Here is a 16,375-nt window from a genome sequence, read left to right as displayed (position 1 = left end):
CTTGTTATTCAGAGGACCTACGCATCAGAATTAACCTTATTGAATAAAATATCACTCTGGAAATTCTTTGTTTGTAAACATAAATGTATGTACATGTATACGCATGTGTGTACATACAGACACTACACATAGTGTCCCAATGCAATAAAAATGGTCAGTTGTTACCCCTTTGTATGTCATGCATAGTGGCATTCTCACAGTTGCCAGAAGAGTACCCTTTTGATCTACAAATTACAGAAGTAAACTTCAGGTATTTTTAATAAAATACAGTGAATTCTGCTTCTGGCAAGTGCAGTACAAAAGCTAATATTTAAACAACAGTAGCAATAAAAGGTTCTATGCTGTGGAAAAGATTTAAGATAAAGCAAGTTCTTTTTTCTTTTTTTTTTTTTCCTTCAGGGAAAGCTGTGGTTTAAGGCAACCACTCACACCAGTAGTGGCTATATTCTGTTTGGTGGTCTGCATGGTTGCTGCTTCAGTACATGAGTCTAAGTCCTAGAACAAGTCAAAATATTTTAATCCCCTCAGGCTGCCCTAGCTCTTGCCCTTCTTTTTCTTTTTTTTTTTTTCTTTTAATCATCTTATTAATGCACTATAAAAACAAGTGAAGTATCATGGCATTTCGTCTCTCCATCACTTCAGCTGTAAATTCTGTTTTATTCAGGCATTGAACTGAAAATTTTCCTGGCTGGTTTAAAAGCCAATTTTTAAATCATTTTATCTATACATTTATCTTTTTTAACTTTATACACAAAATATTTTAAATTATTTAATTTGTTCAATGAAATACTAACAGTTTAAAAAAATGGTTTTTGTCGCTATCTATATAAATCCTCACAAAACTGTTTCAAAGAAAATTGCACAGAAGGATGTTTAAATCCCAGCAAGATCCATCCATACCTCCAGTTCTTGACAAGCCAGGGCACCCCAGGTAGTCCCCAAATCTGAATGCCAGCCACACTCCTGCTAGCGTACTGCTGGGGTGTTGCTATTTCCATGAGCAACTGGTGCATCTTTTGATGTAATTTTAGCATCTCAAGGCCTAATCCAAGGTATTTCAAGCTAATGGTATTCATTCCACTGGTCCCAAAAGAGCTGTTCAAATCTTTAGTGCAAGTCAAGGCATATCTCAAATATCATACATACATCAAAGAACACAACTATTGAAACTACCTCCATAGTATATCCCAGAAATAGAAGCAAGGTTAAGTCCTTCAGTATAAACTTATTTGTGAATAACATTTTGAAATGCTTTGCAAAGGTCCAGGCTTGAATTTTAATTTAAATTATTCAGCATTATTTTTTATAATTACACATTCTTTAAAAGCACTCATCAGTAATCTCTTTAGGTTACATATACACAACTTATATAGGAAATTATTAATGCTCCAGAATACCATGCAGTAACTAACAACTGAAGGGTCCTTTTCAAGCACAGGTATGATGCCAGGTCAGCACTGATGTGGACTCTACGCAAGAGTGAAAAGGATAAAGATCCATTCCTTGCGCTGCACCCAGAAACAGCATACCCAGGACACAGGTCTCATAGTCCACCTGGCACAATGCTTCCCTCAACATGCATCATGTGCAGCTACACAATATTTGGCACGGGCTTGTGCCTTGTACAGACCTTGTCCTGTTTCTCCTTCTTTGGTTTCCCCTATTTGATTATCAGGTTACCATGATTACAGTCTTATTCAGACTAAGTGCTGTGCTACCATAAAAAACAAGAGAATAGTCATTAAAAAAGTTTACTTCTTTGGAGCTGGTCACATGAGAGAATAAATGGAGATAAATGATCCATCTGGCTTAAAATGAAGAAAAATAAAAGTTAAGGGCATCAGATATGTTTCAATGGGCATCTCAAATCAGAAATCTATTCAATATTATATCAGCAAAACAGTGCTTTTTTGTATTTTTCTCTGCTTTTATTTGTAAGTTGCTAAATAATTAGGAAGTGCTTATATGTGTGCATGTGATTCATCATTCATCAATGTGATGTGCCATGAACTGAGGAAAAAAAAGTCTTCCCTTCTGCTCTAGTGAAATTGTGGTATACAAGTCATAGCCAACGTGCCTGACCTCCCAGGTAAAATTACATTGACTGAAGGCAGACTGAAATTCCCTTGTCACACCATTCTCTCTCTATTTGAGTTCATATGAAGCCCTGTAATTAAAAACAGCTTTTAGATTCCAGTGAAAAGCAAAAGGTTTTAGATGGTCTGGTAGAATGAAATAACAAACAAACAAACAAAAAGAAAGTAATTCTTGGAAGATGCAAGGATTAAAGTGCTCTTTAAAAAGCAAGTTTTGCCAAGACAAACCAGACTGACTGCTGCTAACATCAGAAGGCTTCCAGTGATACAGGCTACAGAGCAAGAGAGGCAGATGAAGACAAACACGACAACTTGGAGAGATACCAGTCTACTTTAACTCTGCAGAACAGACTCTTTTAAGAGATTCAAAGTTGCTATCTTTTAACTTAGCTGACTCTTGTGAGAAAGCATGTAGAAGGGGAAAGCTGCCCAGGCTGTTGTATTCAGGCAAGTGGTGGGCATGCCTTCTCTACCAGAAAGGAACCCACGTGACTCAGGAAGGCAAGGTGTCCTCACTTCACTGGTAGCTGAGAATACAAGCCCTTCGCATCACAAAACCCATGCCAAAGCCTAATTCACACCAAGCATGGGTGAACAGCAAGGGTGAATTAGTCTTCTGGATTCTATTTTATTGTTCTATTCCTCTGTGTCCAAGCAGAGCCAAAGCAGCTATGCCGACACATGACTTCTATTACATTCAGGGGATTGCTGTCACAGCTACGTTAACCGTGAGGTAAGATAAAATAGCATATTCCCCTTCTGGTGAACATTTCCAACTTAACATTAATGGAAGCTCCAGCCAAAAATAAGAAATGCATCCTTGCAACTACTGGGACTACTGGATTTTCTCCGCCACATTCTCTTGGTGGTTTTGAATTAAATCAAATCGAAGGACTGAGAACGAGCACTCTCCCAAAATAACACAGTTCAGTCTCATTGCAGGGAAATCGTGGGTCTCCAATTTCTGCTGCGGACACAGCCTCTAACTCGGGGGTTCCAGGCTGAAGTCTCCCAGCAAATTCATCAAAACCTCTTCAAGTCAAGACAAAAGTAAAACCATGAATACTCCTTATTGCACGCGTCTCTGCTGAACAGCTTGGTATTGTCCTATTCCCTATGACAATGGAGTTAAGGGAATGAAACATGTTGTTTGGAAACAGTAAAAAGCTGTCAGCAGTAACCATTGTCAATACTCACGCTGGGCTAAGCTTGGTACTCCTGCTTGTCATTTATTTATTTACTTATAAAAAAACATGTTTGATATAAAGCGCTTCTGTATGCAAGCAACAATGTCAAACTAATAAGCCAGTGATTAATTTTTTTCTTGTCCTAGGTTTGTTTTCTTCTTAATAATCTACATAAATACATTAGAGAAAACATTCATTTGCCTAGACTTTATGTGGTATGAAGCAAACCCAGAAGCATTTTGCAAAGGCAGCTAGTTGTCACAGCAGAACTGGGCGAGTGAGCAAAAAAGGAAGACGTGAAAACATATTTAGAGAGCTGCATGCAAGCTGTAGAAAGGCACAAGAGACATTACATTTAAAAAAAAAAAAAAAAAAAAAAAACACCAAAAAACACACCACCAAAGAAGTTGCTCAGCACTTTTAAAGATGCTGCCAATCTAAGAAATGGACTTGCAGACTTCAGTCATGATTACTATAGATGGCAAGAAATAGCCAGATGAGGAAAAGTAAAAAGAAAACCCAGTAATAATTTTAGAGATAAGAATAAATAAAAATGTTTTAATGGAGATCTTCACTGGTCACTTTTTGTAGACAGTTTTTAAATACATTATTAAATGTATGTTTTTCCTTTAACAGCTAGGAGAAGGCCTAACTTGCATAGAGAAATCTGATACTTGTCAAAGAGACTTTGTTTTTATTTCTGTGCCTGAGCTATAGCAGAACAGTGCTGGTAGCAAGTTTTCTTAGATTGTTTTTGGTGGCACCAACTGCCTCGTTCTGAAACAGTAAAGGGCACACTCCTTCCCAAGAGCATGGAGGAAAGCCATTCATAGGGTACAAGAGGGCTGTTAATGCTGTATAACTAGTCAGATTGCTCCAGATCTCAGAATATTCTGCATATTTCTCATGGTAACTGTTTTACAGACAAAGAAGAGGAGAACTCTGTCAAACTAAATCCCCCCTCATAAAAATTCTTCAAACTACAGCAAAGCTTGAGAAACAGAGAACATCACATTCTAGCTCCCTTTGGGGCAGTAGCAGCAGAGGACTCACTCCCGCTTTCTTTACATGTCCTTGGTTATTTCCAAATCCAGTGGCAGTTTGAGTCATACAAAGAACACAGAAACAGAAATAGAAAACAGTCATATTCCCCATGCTGGATGGTGGGAGATAAACAGTCCACCAGCAAGAGTTGAGAGTGATAGCATCACTTGCAAGAGGTGCAACCCCAATGTGTTTGGAGGTCATTTAAAAAAAAACAAATGCCTATAAAACATTTATATTCTATTATACTTGTGTGCATTCTATTTTACAATAGAAAAAATATTGTGTGTTTCATTTCTTGCCACATAGTATTGGAAAACTATTTTAAAAATGCTTTGAAGAACACTCCAAAATGTTGCTGGTATTGTTTTCATAATTCTAACTTAGCAGGCAACAGAGAATAATATGTTAATGAAATAATTAGAGAAACTTCTAAAAAAATGCCCTAAAAATAATTTTTCTGAAAATTATATAAACAATGTCAGCCCGTCCACCCACGTATGGCCACCTATGCCACACTATGGAAAAGCCTTCCCATCTAAAAAAAATAGATCCACAAAAGCAAGGTGTCTTAAATTTTTCTAGCCTTTAAAAAAAATACCATGGTTAGTGACAAGCAAACTTACTTATTCTATTTCACACTGTGCACATGAATTAGTGTATGAGATGCTGGTAAGAAAAAGAGCCAAATTCAAAACCTTTGCATTTGGTTTTAGATAAGGCATGGGGGATATCCTATCCTGAGAGAAAGGTGATTTAATAGCCCAGCACCATCTCCCACCCTGGGAGTCTCTCTTTACTGCTTCACAGTTTCTGGTTACAGTGAAGCATAACCAGCACTGGTAGGAAGTCACTGACGAGGTTATCTCTGGTAACTAAATCCAGCTTTTATGTGGTTTTAACAGACAATTTGAGATGGAGACAGACAATTTCTTCAAGCGAGAGCCAAATAGCTGACTTCCAGGGTGATGTAATCCTGGAAGGTCACTGCAAAGTAAACGCATAACTGCCACTGTCTCTATTGTTGGGGTGGGTTTTTTTCTCCCTCTAGAACATGGGAAATAGGAGTGAAAGTCTTCAAGCAGACAGAGACCAAAGTGAAGCCTGATACCTCCAGGTATACTGATACCCAAAACAAACAACAGAGGAGAGTTAAGAATCTTCCCTTCCAAATAATATGACATTTCCAGCTCTCACTCATTAATGACACAGGGATAACTCCTACTATCACAGTCCTGATTCATTGCCCTAAACACCATGTAATTTGGACAAGGGGATTCCAGATATGGAAGAAAGGATCTCCCATCTCTTGGTTGCAGTTTAGTTTTAGAAGATCCTCTTTAGAAACTGACTGATAAACAGAATTCAAGTGAGTTGGTCCAATATAGACTACAAATACCAATTATTACTGGGATAAGTACCCTATATACATGTCTATCCCTTAGGATGACTAATATTTTCAACTTCTCCACAACTCTGAGCAAATATCATGTTGTTGGGAGCTAAAGGGTCAAAGCTTCTCAGGAAGCTCTCAGAGAAGGAAAACTCCTCATTAAGTTTGAACACGAGAGGCATGCCTGGTAGTTACACTCACCTTCTTTAACCTGAGTGAAGAGTCCTTTAACTACCTAGAAATAGCAGCCTGAAAAAACGCAAGATCAGTTTGCCAAGTAGCTGCAGCTTCGAGTTTGTAGTGCCAGTGGCAAGTGTAGCAGAAAAAGCATGAGAAGGGTCTTGACTCAGGCCACCAGTAGCCATCCTCGTTTCCCAGAGCAGGATGGATGCACAAAGAGCCCACCCTGGCACTCAGTGCAAATGCAGACAGAGGCAGGGGCTGGGCTGCATGGGGACCACCAGCAGCCACGGTTACTCTCACCCCACTTACCAGGGCATGGCAGCAGTAGAAAAGAGGGTGATGGGAAGTCACCCTGCAAGGGCACTAGTCCAAGTGCTTTGAGATGCCTTAACTCACCCACAGTTGAGCATGAAGACCTAAACTCTAGAAATACAGATGAAGTAGAGTTTTCAAACCAGAATAGCAAACCAGGTACCAATGCCTGCTCTTCTCATGGATTTGTATTGAGAGTGTTTCTGCCATAATTTGGGTAAACAAACAAATCCAATATACACCTTAGCAATTAAAGGAGTTCTATGAATTAATGTTATTTGAACTTTCACCAGTTCCCCTGAAACCTTCAAGAATCTAAAAAAAAAAATTTAAATCTTTCCCTGGCTTTCTTTTTCCCATTTTAACTTATGATCTTTACAGTCTGTACTAAATAATCAATATTAGTTAAAATCTTCAATTCTCTCTAGAGGACAGCGCCCTCCAGGTTTTATAATAAAATATCATGATGTTCAACCAGTCTTGTATATCATATATATATATATAGTAAAATAAACTTCTGAGGGCAGCCATGATTGAATCTCAACTCCGTAGAGCCAAGAATTTTCCTCTGCCTTTTAGAAAGCAGATGATATTTATTCCTTCCTAAAGTTTGTGCCTTGTGAATAACATTTCTTTCACGCGTCCTTCTCAGGATTATACTGCATTCTTTGCTAGCCCTCCATGCTTCCTTATCTCAGTTTGCATGAAATGCAATCATTCAAAATAGCAAACTTAACTTAATTGCCATAGACAAGTGTTAATAGATTTTAATAATGCTTTATTAGAATTTATGCAAATTGGACTGCACTGAAAGTCTGAATAAAATCCTAGCTTTAGCAGCCATTTTTCCCCCGATGTTGTCTCCAAACACAGAGCAAGAAGAGGACGCTTTAATTAGTAATTTCTGATGGAATCTGCTGATGAAAATGCTCTTCTTATGAATAGATATAGGTGTCAAAGATTATCTTTAAAACTGTGAGTTGCATGACTCATTAATTAGCGCTTAGGGCTTTTCCCAGGGGGTGATTTAATACTAATACCAGCCAACAGATTTTTTTACATTAGGATTTTTATCTCGATAAAAGTGTAGATGATGTCGCAGAACAGTATTATGTTGCTTCCACTTTACAGTATTCAGTTGACCCACATTTTAGTACATAAATAGCTAAAATCACACAATTGGAGAAAAGGAGAAAAGTAATGTACAAGTGGAGATTTTAGAACAATTAATATGGAAATAATCCAAAATAATCTATTCTAGTAAGCAAATCAGAGTTAAAATCATAATATAAAAGCTATTCAAGACTAATAACTGTTGCCTTATTCTTTGTTTCCTTTTGTTGTTGCTTTTCCTTCTGGACAAAATCTTACAATGTATAGAATGTTTCTGTCTACAGGACAACTTGTTGATAATAGCAGAGGCACACAAATCAAAAACTGCAAATGACCCGCATATATATTTAATTTTTTTTTTAAACTCATGAAAGAATATTTACTCTAGCTAGATAATAGAAAGGAACACGATGAAGGAACTATTCTTAGTTTTGCCGTTATTAATATTAGTGGGCAAATATTTCAAAACAATTCTTTATTTTATGCCCGCCCATCTTTATAGCTACTCTAATTTACACACCAAGGGGTGTATAAATGCACCATAGTTAGGGAATCCTGACAGGGTAGAGTTCCTTTGGAAACACTGTTTCTTCACATTACTGACAAAGCTGTCCTATTTATTTCCTCATGAATCTATACAGAAACACAAGAAAACTCTAATGCTATAATGAGCCAAAGTGATATAGTATTACTTCAGGTCTTAGAAAAGGACAACCAAAATATTTTCTGTTGACAAGCTCCACTGAACAGCACTGGAGCCAAGCATTGCATCACATACACCAGGTAACACTTCCTCTTTTGCTATACTGGGTTAGCAAGATCTGCCAGCAGAGTATTAATAGTTGCCCCATTTAAAGATAAGGAGATCAAATTACCAGAATCTTACAGTGATTTACTCAAAAGGAGTGAAAGCCTGCCTATGTTTAAGTAGGTGGCAAAACTTTAACAGAAGTAGGACTCCACCCACACATTTACTAAACCAGCTCAAGCCCTTCCTCTTCCAGTCCTTACTCCTCACCATAAAGTAACTGCTAAGCATAAAACCAGCCTTTCCCTACGAGCACAGTACAAATCAATAAAAAAAACTTTAACATTCACATGCAAGATAAACAAAGATCATTTGTAGCAGATATACAGTGCTGTGACATGCAGCAGCTGTAATTCAGAATGTAAGAGTATTTAAAATAAAACCAAACAGAAACCCATCCTACCGCAAGCAAAACTGAAGAGCAAACCTGGAGTTTGATTTTGAATTAAAACAGAGTGAGCCCATTTTTGCAAGAACACTAATTTTAATCATTTTAAAGGGGGTATGACAGAGCACAAAGGAGTATGAGTTTTACCACTGAAACTATGCAGATACTTAGCATTTCTCTCTGCTTTTGAAAGTCTCCACCCACATACCTCACCTAAGGTTTACAGGCTCTTTCTGAGCCATCTGAAGTAGTCCTGCCACTGCAGCCAGACCATCTGTAGGGTGTGAGCAAGACGCATGGTTTGGAAGGAGAGCTGATCTCTTTCATCAGTGCAAACCGATAGGCTGTCACTGAAGTTAGTCCCACAGAGCCAGGTACACTGGGGGCCAGGGACAAGGGGAGGCTGCTGTCTTGGAGCCAGTAGAGTTGTACCAGTGACACATGCAATTCAGTTGCTTTGAGGGTTCTTTAATTGCATGTAAACTGACAACACGTAAAGCTAAAAATAAAAAATATAGGTTTTTCAAATGGAAATGATGACTAACCCTTAATGATAATTAATACCAGACATTCTCAAAGACCTTTTTTCACCTACAAATGAAACTAATTACTAGGATTTCTAGTTCATAGTTTGCTGTGTTGCAGAACAGCAGCAGCTGGGCTGTCTTTTTTTGTTTACTCTTGAAGGGCTTTCAATAAATCTGTTTCAAATTTTGATAACCCTACTCAACCTCCACACCCTCCCCTTTCTACTTCCCCACCCCACCCCCCTCCACCCCCAATACTCATTCATGAGTTACAGCTGAGTAGAGTGATTTATAATAGTGCAATGAAGTGCAAAACATGCTCTGGCAAAGGAGCAAATTCCTCCACCTTTCCTCAGATACCATCAGGTGTAACTGCAAATCCTGCCATACCCTTAGTGCTGAGAGAGGAGATAAGCAAGACAGTGACTTTTCCTCCACAAACTTGCCTGCTGGAGTAGGACGTCATGGAATTACACCCTCCTCCCCCACTACTAGCCCCGTCATGCCCAGCCATAACACATAAAGGGAGGAGGTCAGCTAATCCCTAGGCTTCTTTGAAATCCTCTTGGATACAGGCAAAGGGATAGGGAGAAAGCCCTTTACCCTAAGTTCAGGTTACAGTTTGCAACGAAGAAATGCTGGGTAGGATGTGGTCCATAGGGTTCTCCAAATCTAAGCATGCAAACAAAATAGGAGCAGTGAGCTATAGTAGCCTCAAACTACCTAACATAGATGCATCTGGTTTATTGTCTAAAGATTTTTTCCCCCCCACCTCTGCAATATTATCATGCAGTAGCTATCTGGACTGAAATAAAGTCAACACACAGTACTACAAACAGAGCTCTGCAGGGTGTATGATTTTACTGCACGTCAGATATTTCATCTTATTTTGTGTCTTGACTCCTGAAGCTAGGTCAAATTTCCAGCCTTGCTCAAATGGAAATAAGCTTTGAATTCAACTAGTTTTCAAGAACATTTTGTAAATGGGAACCACGAGTACAAAAAAATGACAACTAATTGCTGTTAACCTCTGTTGCAGCAGTACTGAAATATACAGCTGTTCCCACAGTGGACAGCACAGTTTGATGATTTTAGCCACAAAAAGTCTTAAAGGAAATATTAGATTGTAAAGGCAATTGGTCAGCCTTTCTAGTTGGGAATAAATAAGTCAGAGATGATGTTGGTATAGTTAGTGTTATGTTACACAAGAGTGGCCTGTGTTAAGATGTATAGGTTTATTATTGGAAATAATTTTTCTTTTTGTTTGCCTTTTTATTCAGGGCCACAAGTCTCATTTTCTGTTAGGTCTCTGTGGGGTGGTGAAGGGCAGTTTTGAAAAGCAGTTTGAAGGTAAGCACTGGCACTGATTTGGAAATTCTCCTGAAGAAGGATCCAGACCATAGAGAGGTTGCACCAGACCTAAAGATGTCAACCCTAGATTTATCAACATTAAAAAAAAAAAAATGCAGAGTTTGCCTACTATTGACAATAAGGGAAGAGGCAGAAACCACTTCCATCAGCATATCTGAACACAAATTGTCATGTTCACTTGAAATGAAGCTGAACGCATTTTTCTTTTAACTGGGTGGTCAGTCATGTGTGTATTTTATTTTATTTATCATTAACTTGTTAAATAAAAAGTGAATCAAGAAAAACTTGCCTTGGTTCTTGATAAGACATTTTATCAACTCATAGCAAAATAGAGGAAAGTTCTCCAGAAATATTCAGTAAAAATTCAGGACAGTCAGATGACTGGAAAATGGGGAAAATCTTCTAAGTGACATACAAAAAAATAGAAGGACTTTTTCAATCTTGCAGACTTTTTTTAAACCCTTTTTAATGACCTCTTCTAGAGCTATTTCATGTTCAGAAAGCCACTTTTAGTCATCAGTATCTCTTTTATGGTAACTTCAATCAAAACCAAGAAAAACAATACAAAATTGGGACACCCTGGCAGGACTCCTTGAGCCATTATCATGAGTTTTCACCTCAGTTTTCATAGTACCTGCTGTCACGGCATATTTGCAGTAGAGCTCAGCAATGGTCCTTTGAGGACAACAGAACACCACTGAAAACTCCAGCATTACTGCAAGCATCCATTCTTGCAGAGCAAGATTTAGCTTATTTAAAGTTGGATTACATCTTGATCAGCTCAGTAAAACACACCAAGAGAAAAAGTCATGGTGAAGCAGACCTTTCAACACATTCCTGAAATGCCACCCATATTATTAGGATGGGATTTTTCCAGCATGGTCTTCAGCCAAGATGATGCTCGAGCACTTCATAAAGTCACACCCTGACCTAACAAATGGCTCCAAAAGACCTAGGTTCTGCTTGGAGACAGAAGCACCTAGGACTCCACACAGGCAGAAGAGGCCTGCAGTCCCCAGATCAGACACCTGCACCTACCAAGAGGGGTACAAAGAATTCACCTCTGCATCACTCACACACAGCAACACAGTTCAGCAGCATCTCAGTAAAACCCAGGTAGCACATTCACACTGAGATTGAAAGTGTAGTTTTTCTCTGGGAAGTAACTCCACTAAAAAAGAAAAATACTACTGCATAGGTCTGGTTTGTGGCTCAGGCACAGCTTTTTCTTCACCTCTGCTAAGACAGCAGAAATAAGAGGGGACAAGCTGGAGTGTAACCCAGTCATGCACTGTCAACACAAGCTCTTCCTGACTCACAGCCCCTTGCCCCCATGCAAGCACACTTAAGGATAGGGCAACAGCAGCACCCCAGGAAAAAAGGAGGCCTTATGAAAAGCAAAGCTAGGAAAGATGGTGTGAGACTTGCCCAACACTTGGAAGTACAGCTGTGTTTCCACAGTAAGTAACAGCAGCTTGGCTTCGTTGCCCACAAGAGGTGCAAAACAGTTGTTCTATTAATGTGAGTGATATTCCCCATGATTTTCACTGGCTTAGGTGAGAGGCACTCAAACTGAAGGTCTCTTCATTAAAAAACATGAGCATGAGCTGCAAATGAGGCACAGTCAGTAACCAGGAGTGTTTATCATTCTTACCTTAAGGCTTATGAAAGTCTAGGTGAAAAATGCCTAGAAGATATCACTCAGCATGAACAGTCAGAAATAAGCATTTCTAGGTTGTTTGTTTTTTTTTTTTTTTCCCCTCTTTTGCATCTGAGCAAAGCACTGGGGTACTGACACATGACCAACATGTACACCCCTTTAAGACAAACTATAAAATGTTCTGTGATCCATAACAAGTACTGAGGCTCTTATTCCTTCTCCCTGCAACATAAACTCACACAAACTAAAACAATAGGACCCCCAGGGACAAAGCAAAGTTTCTCAGCTTTGTAAATGACTGAGAAAAAGAAGTTTGCTGCCACATTCAAAGACCTGGTTGCAACCACCAAACTGAATCATTTCCCCACTTGTTTATGAAGTGATGTTTTACTCAGGTAAGATGCAGAATTCCTTATGAAAAATAATTTAAATACCACACCCTGAAATGCAGTTTGAGTGTTTTATCCTGTCTTTATCTGTGAGCAAAAGAGAAACTGCAAGGAAACACTTATTTCCCTTTCAACCACCACATCTACCTTGTTGTTAAACAACAGCCCCCAACTGACAACCTCAGGACCAAATATGTTTCCTGTACTAACACTTTGATCTCCAATTGCAACTAACCTAGAAGGGTAATAGTTACATTCAAGGTCACTAGGAGGTCTCGACCTCAGTTATATCACCCTTCTCCAAAGAAACTTCCACTTTAATCATCAACTTCCGGGTAATCTATTAGTAACTGGCATAAATCATAGAGTAAAATGGGCCAAAGCATTGTCACAAGAGCTAGAAAGTGATCCACAAAGCTCTTCCTCCCCTCCCTAAACAAAGACTAGATTCTAACTTTTAAAAAATAAAACCAATCAAAAGATTTAATCAAGGATGTGTCTTATACTTTCGATTCCTGTTATGTATTTCTTCTTCTTGAAAGTAGGCAGGAGACAAGAAGGATGGGAAGAGTAACCAAAGATGGCACTGCCCTGTGATGTTACGAATGCTGTTCAGTGTGACAAGTCAACATGTCAAAAAGCACATGTGCGCCCTCTCTCCCCCATGTTTTCTCCTGACTGCCATCCCAAAGATGCACAAAACTGAAAACTGAAATGGTTCAGAAGAAAAAAAAAAAAAAAACGGTGAGACTTGGCACATGTAAATTTTGCTGCCTGACTTCACCATCACTGATTACAGCTGACAGAGAGTTAATAAAAGAGCAAAGCTGGCTGTCAGAGCAGATTAGTGTGTGTAAGGGCAAGACAAAAGAATAATGCCGTCATTATTATTTATGGTCATTAACTGGGTTGAGTTCACTTCTACAGTACCCTACCTGAGCAGTAAAAATGATCATCTAAACATTAAATACTACATTTAGAGTTAAAACACTATAATTTTGTCTGTGTGTTGGCTTGATCTCTTTTATAAGAGGCATTTGATCCTGGAATTATCCCGAGTGGGTAACAAAGATTAACTAATGCGAGTAAGAAACCCATCAGATTTTTGAACTTACAAAGAACAGTGCTTTTCTAATGAGGGAGCAAATAAAAGCTCACTGCCTCCTTGTTGAGAACTATTGAAAAAGAGGCACTGTGGGAGGGACAGGAGAGGCTGTGGTGGAGTGCAACGGATGTAGAAAAATCTAACGCAGAATAGGAAAGGGCACCTAAGGGGCAGTGAAAATGGGAGCATGTGGGGGGCAGGATTCTTGGTAGGAGAATCCAGTGGCAGGGACCTGAGAAAGGGTGAGACAACAGAGATAACTCAAGTGACTGCTTTGAGCAACAGATGAACTCCAAGTGCAGAACAGAGATGGTGGAGGTGGCAATCTGGCTGGAAAAGGGGATGAGGGAGACTGGGGGACAGGAGGAAGATCAGAGGAGCAGAAGCGTAAAGTCTAGGGGAGAGCAGAGTGGCACATCTCACAGAAAGCACCATGAGAGGCAACATGAGAAAACATATACTTCTGGAGCCTGTGTCCAGAGGAAAGTGAGAGAGTGTCAAATGCTACTAGCTTAGCAGCTGCTCTGTGTATATATGGTCAGAGCAACTATGGGAAGTCCTAACTGCAGGTCAGAAAGCACAGCTTTCCTGACCTGGCACTCTGGGAGCACCCAAAATCCCTGAAAGGGCTGAAAACTTCATCAGCCCTTGCTGTCTGTCCTGCTGTCTCTCCTTACCTCATTTGTTCCTTTCTATTTCTTTCAAATAAGGTCCCAGGGCTTTTCTTCTACAAGACCTGAGCTGAAAACACCAACAAAACTCATTTGGGTCCTTGGTTCGCAGGGTGATTCATTTGGCCATGGCTTGCTGGCAGCAAGAATGTCCATGAGACATATGCAGACTATGGTCCAAGGGATAGAGCATGCTCTTGTGCACACCTTGAAACCCCTTCTCATCACAGGGCAGACTGGTGTCCACCATGTAACTGCAGTCACTGATTTTAGTCATGTGAGTCAGGGTACAACTCATCCACTGGTGAGACCTAATTTTTAATCTACATTTAAGTATAGTTATTTTTTAAAAAAGCCCAGAAAAATGGTTGGGAGGAAGAAAAGTTCTTTAAGGGGTCCTGATGTGAAGTATATCCTTACTATACATACCACTACACCCTAATTCAGATACTGCCTACTTTGTTATCCCTGAAGAAAATTATTTTTGTCTGTTTTCTAAATAGAGACACTGGAGAAATCACGTTTTTTAGCACTCATTGCAATGTTGTAATTTGTTATACCTGAATTACAGATTTAAACAGGTAGGGAAGTTGCTGATAAATGCAGTAGCACCTCGACAGGAGATCTCAATGCCAGACCCCTGTGTTGCTCTGCTCATTTATTCATTTCCAACAGAATGAACTGTTGGTTTAGACCTAGAAAAACTACATGACTCTGCCTGTGTGAAACGGTCTTTACCTTGTGCAGCTACAGTTGCTGTGGGAGAGCAGTCAGATTCACACTACACTCTCCTCGATGCCAGAGAGGAAGATGCCATCAGCAATAGGCTCTAGATTTTGAGACTGCATCACCCTAAGTGGATTCTGAGTAGAAGAATGAAGAGAGAACTTCATTGTTTCATGTAAGCAGACTTATTCACCACACTTTTCTTATACACTTGGCCTTTGGGACAAAGAAGTTATTTGCTTTGGCAGGTTTAGTTTGGATGATATTTCTGTGCTGGTGTCTAAGCTAGTTATAATCATAACATATTTTACATTCTTAGCTATTTTCTTTCTGCATACTTCTAAATAACAATGACACCATGAATTAACATCCCTCATACTACAGTCTGAAACGTGATGCAGTTACAGAAGCTTAGACAGTGACAGAGAAAATCTCAGCAGTGACATTCATTGCCATACCAGGAGCAGCACAGTGAGACAGTAAGACACTCACTCTAAAATACCAATATCTACAAATACACATTCCCACAGACTGTCTCCTTGCTGAATTGCTAAGACACCAAGACAGCTGTGGACCACTACTTATGCTTCACAAAGGATGGGGTAATTTCATTCTTTGTGGCAACAGCACCTCAGAAGAATAGAATAGGTGTCTGAGTAGTGCAGACATATTCTTACGAAAGATGATCAAACTGAAATCTGGATTCTTATATTCTTCCCTACCTATTTTCATAACATTAGGGTGAATGTAAAGCATCTTTACCTACTTTGGCAGTTTTGATTCAGAATAGCATCCAAAACCTGAATAACAATCCATCGTACTTAAAATTCAGGTTTTCAGATCCAAAGCGTTACAAGAGCCATCCCTAGTATGCTGCTGATATCAAGTACCAAACTTAACTCTGGGCCTTGCATGGCCATACATCCTACACTGAGCTCCAGAGGTCACCACAAGGTTTCCTCAGATCACCTAAGGATAATGCCAGTGAAAGACATATTCAGATATGTCTTCAGATACATTGGACAATCTGTCTAAATCATTTGATCCTGTCCCTGAAAACTGAGGGAAGCTGTTTTGCAGTTTCATGTATCTAAATAGCTTTGCAAATCTGACAACAGATGATGATGGCACACACAAAGCTGTGAGCAGGAATTTCACATTTTCTTGATATCTTACAACTGTAATTTAACAAGCCAAACAAAAGACTGAATGTATTAAGAATTGTTTTTTCATAATCTTACTGCAACTTTTGCTGAGTTTTTTTGAGAAATTTGCCAATTTCTAATGCATATCTACTAACATAGAAACAAACTGGAAGGGCCAAGAAACAATCCCCTTTATAGATAAAACATGTCCTTATAAAGTGTGACTGTGCCTTATAAAAAAAGCTCAGCAACACATT

The sequence above is a fragment of the Strix uralensis genome, chromosome 1 (assembly GCF_047716275.1).
Source record: "Strix uralensis isolate ZFMK-TIS-50842 chromosome 1, bStrUra1, whole genome shotgun sequence".
In the NCBI taxonomy this organism is placed as follows: Eukaryota; Metazoa; Chordata; class Aves; order Strigiformes; family Strigidae; genus Strix; species Strix uralensis.
Note: the sequence above shows the minus strand (reverse complement) of the source record.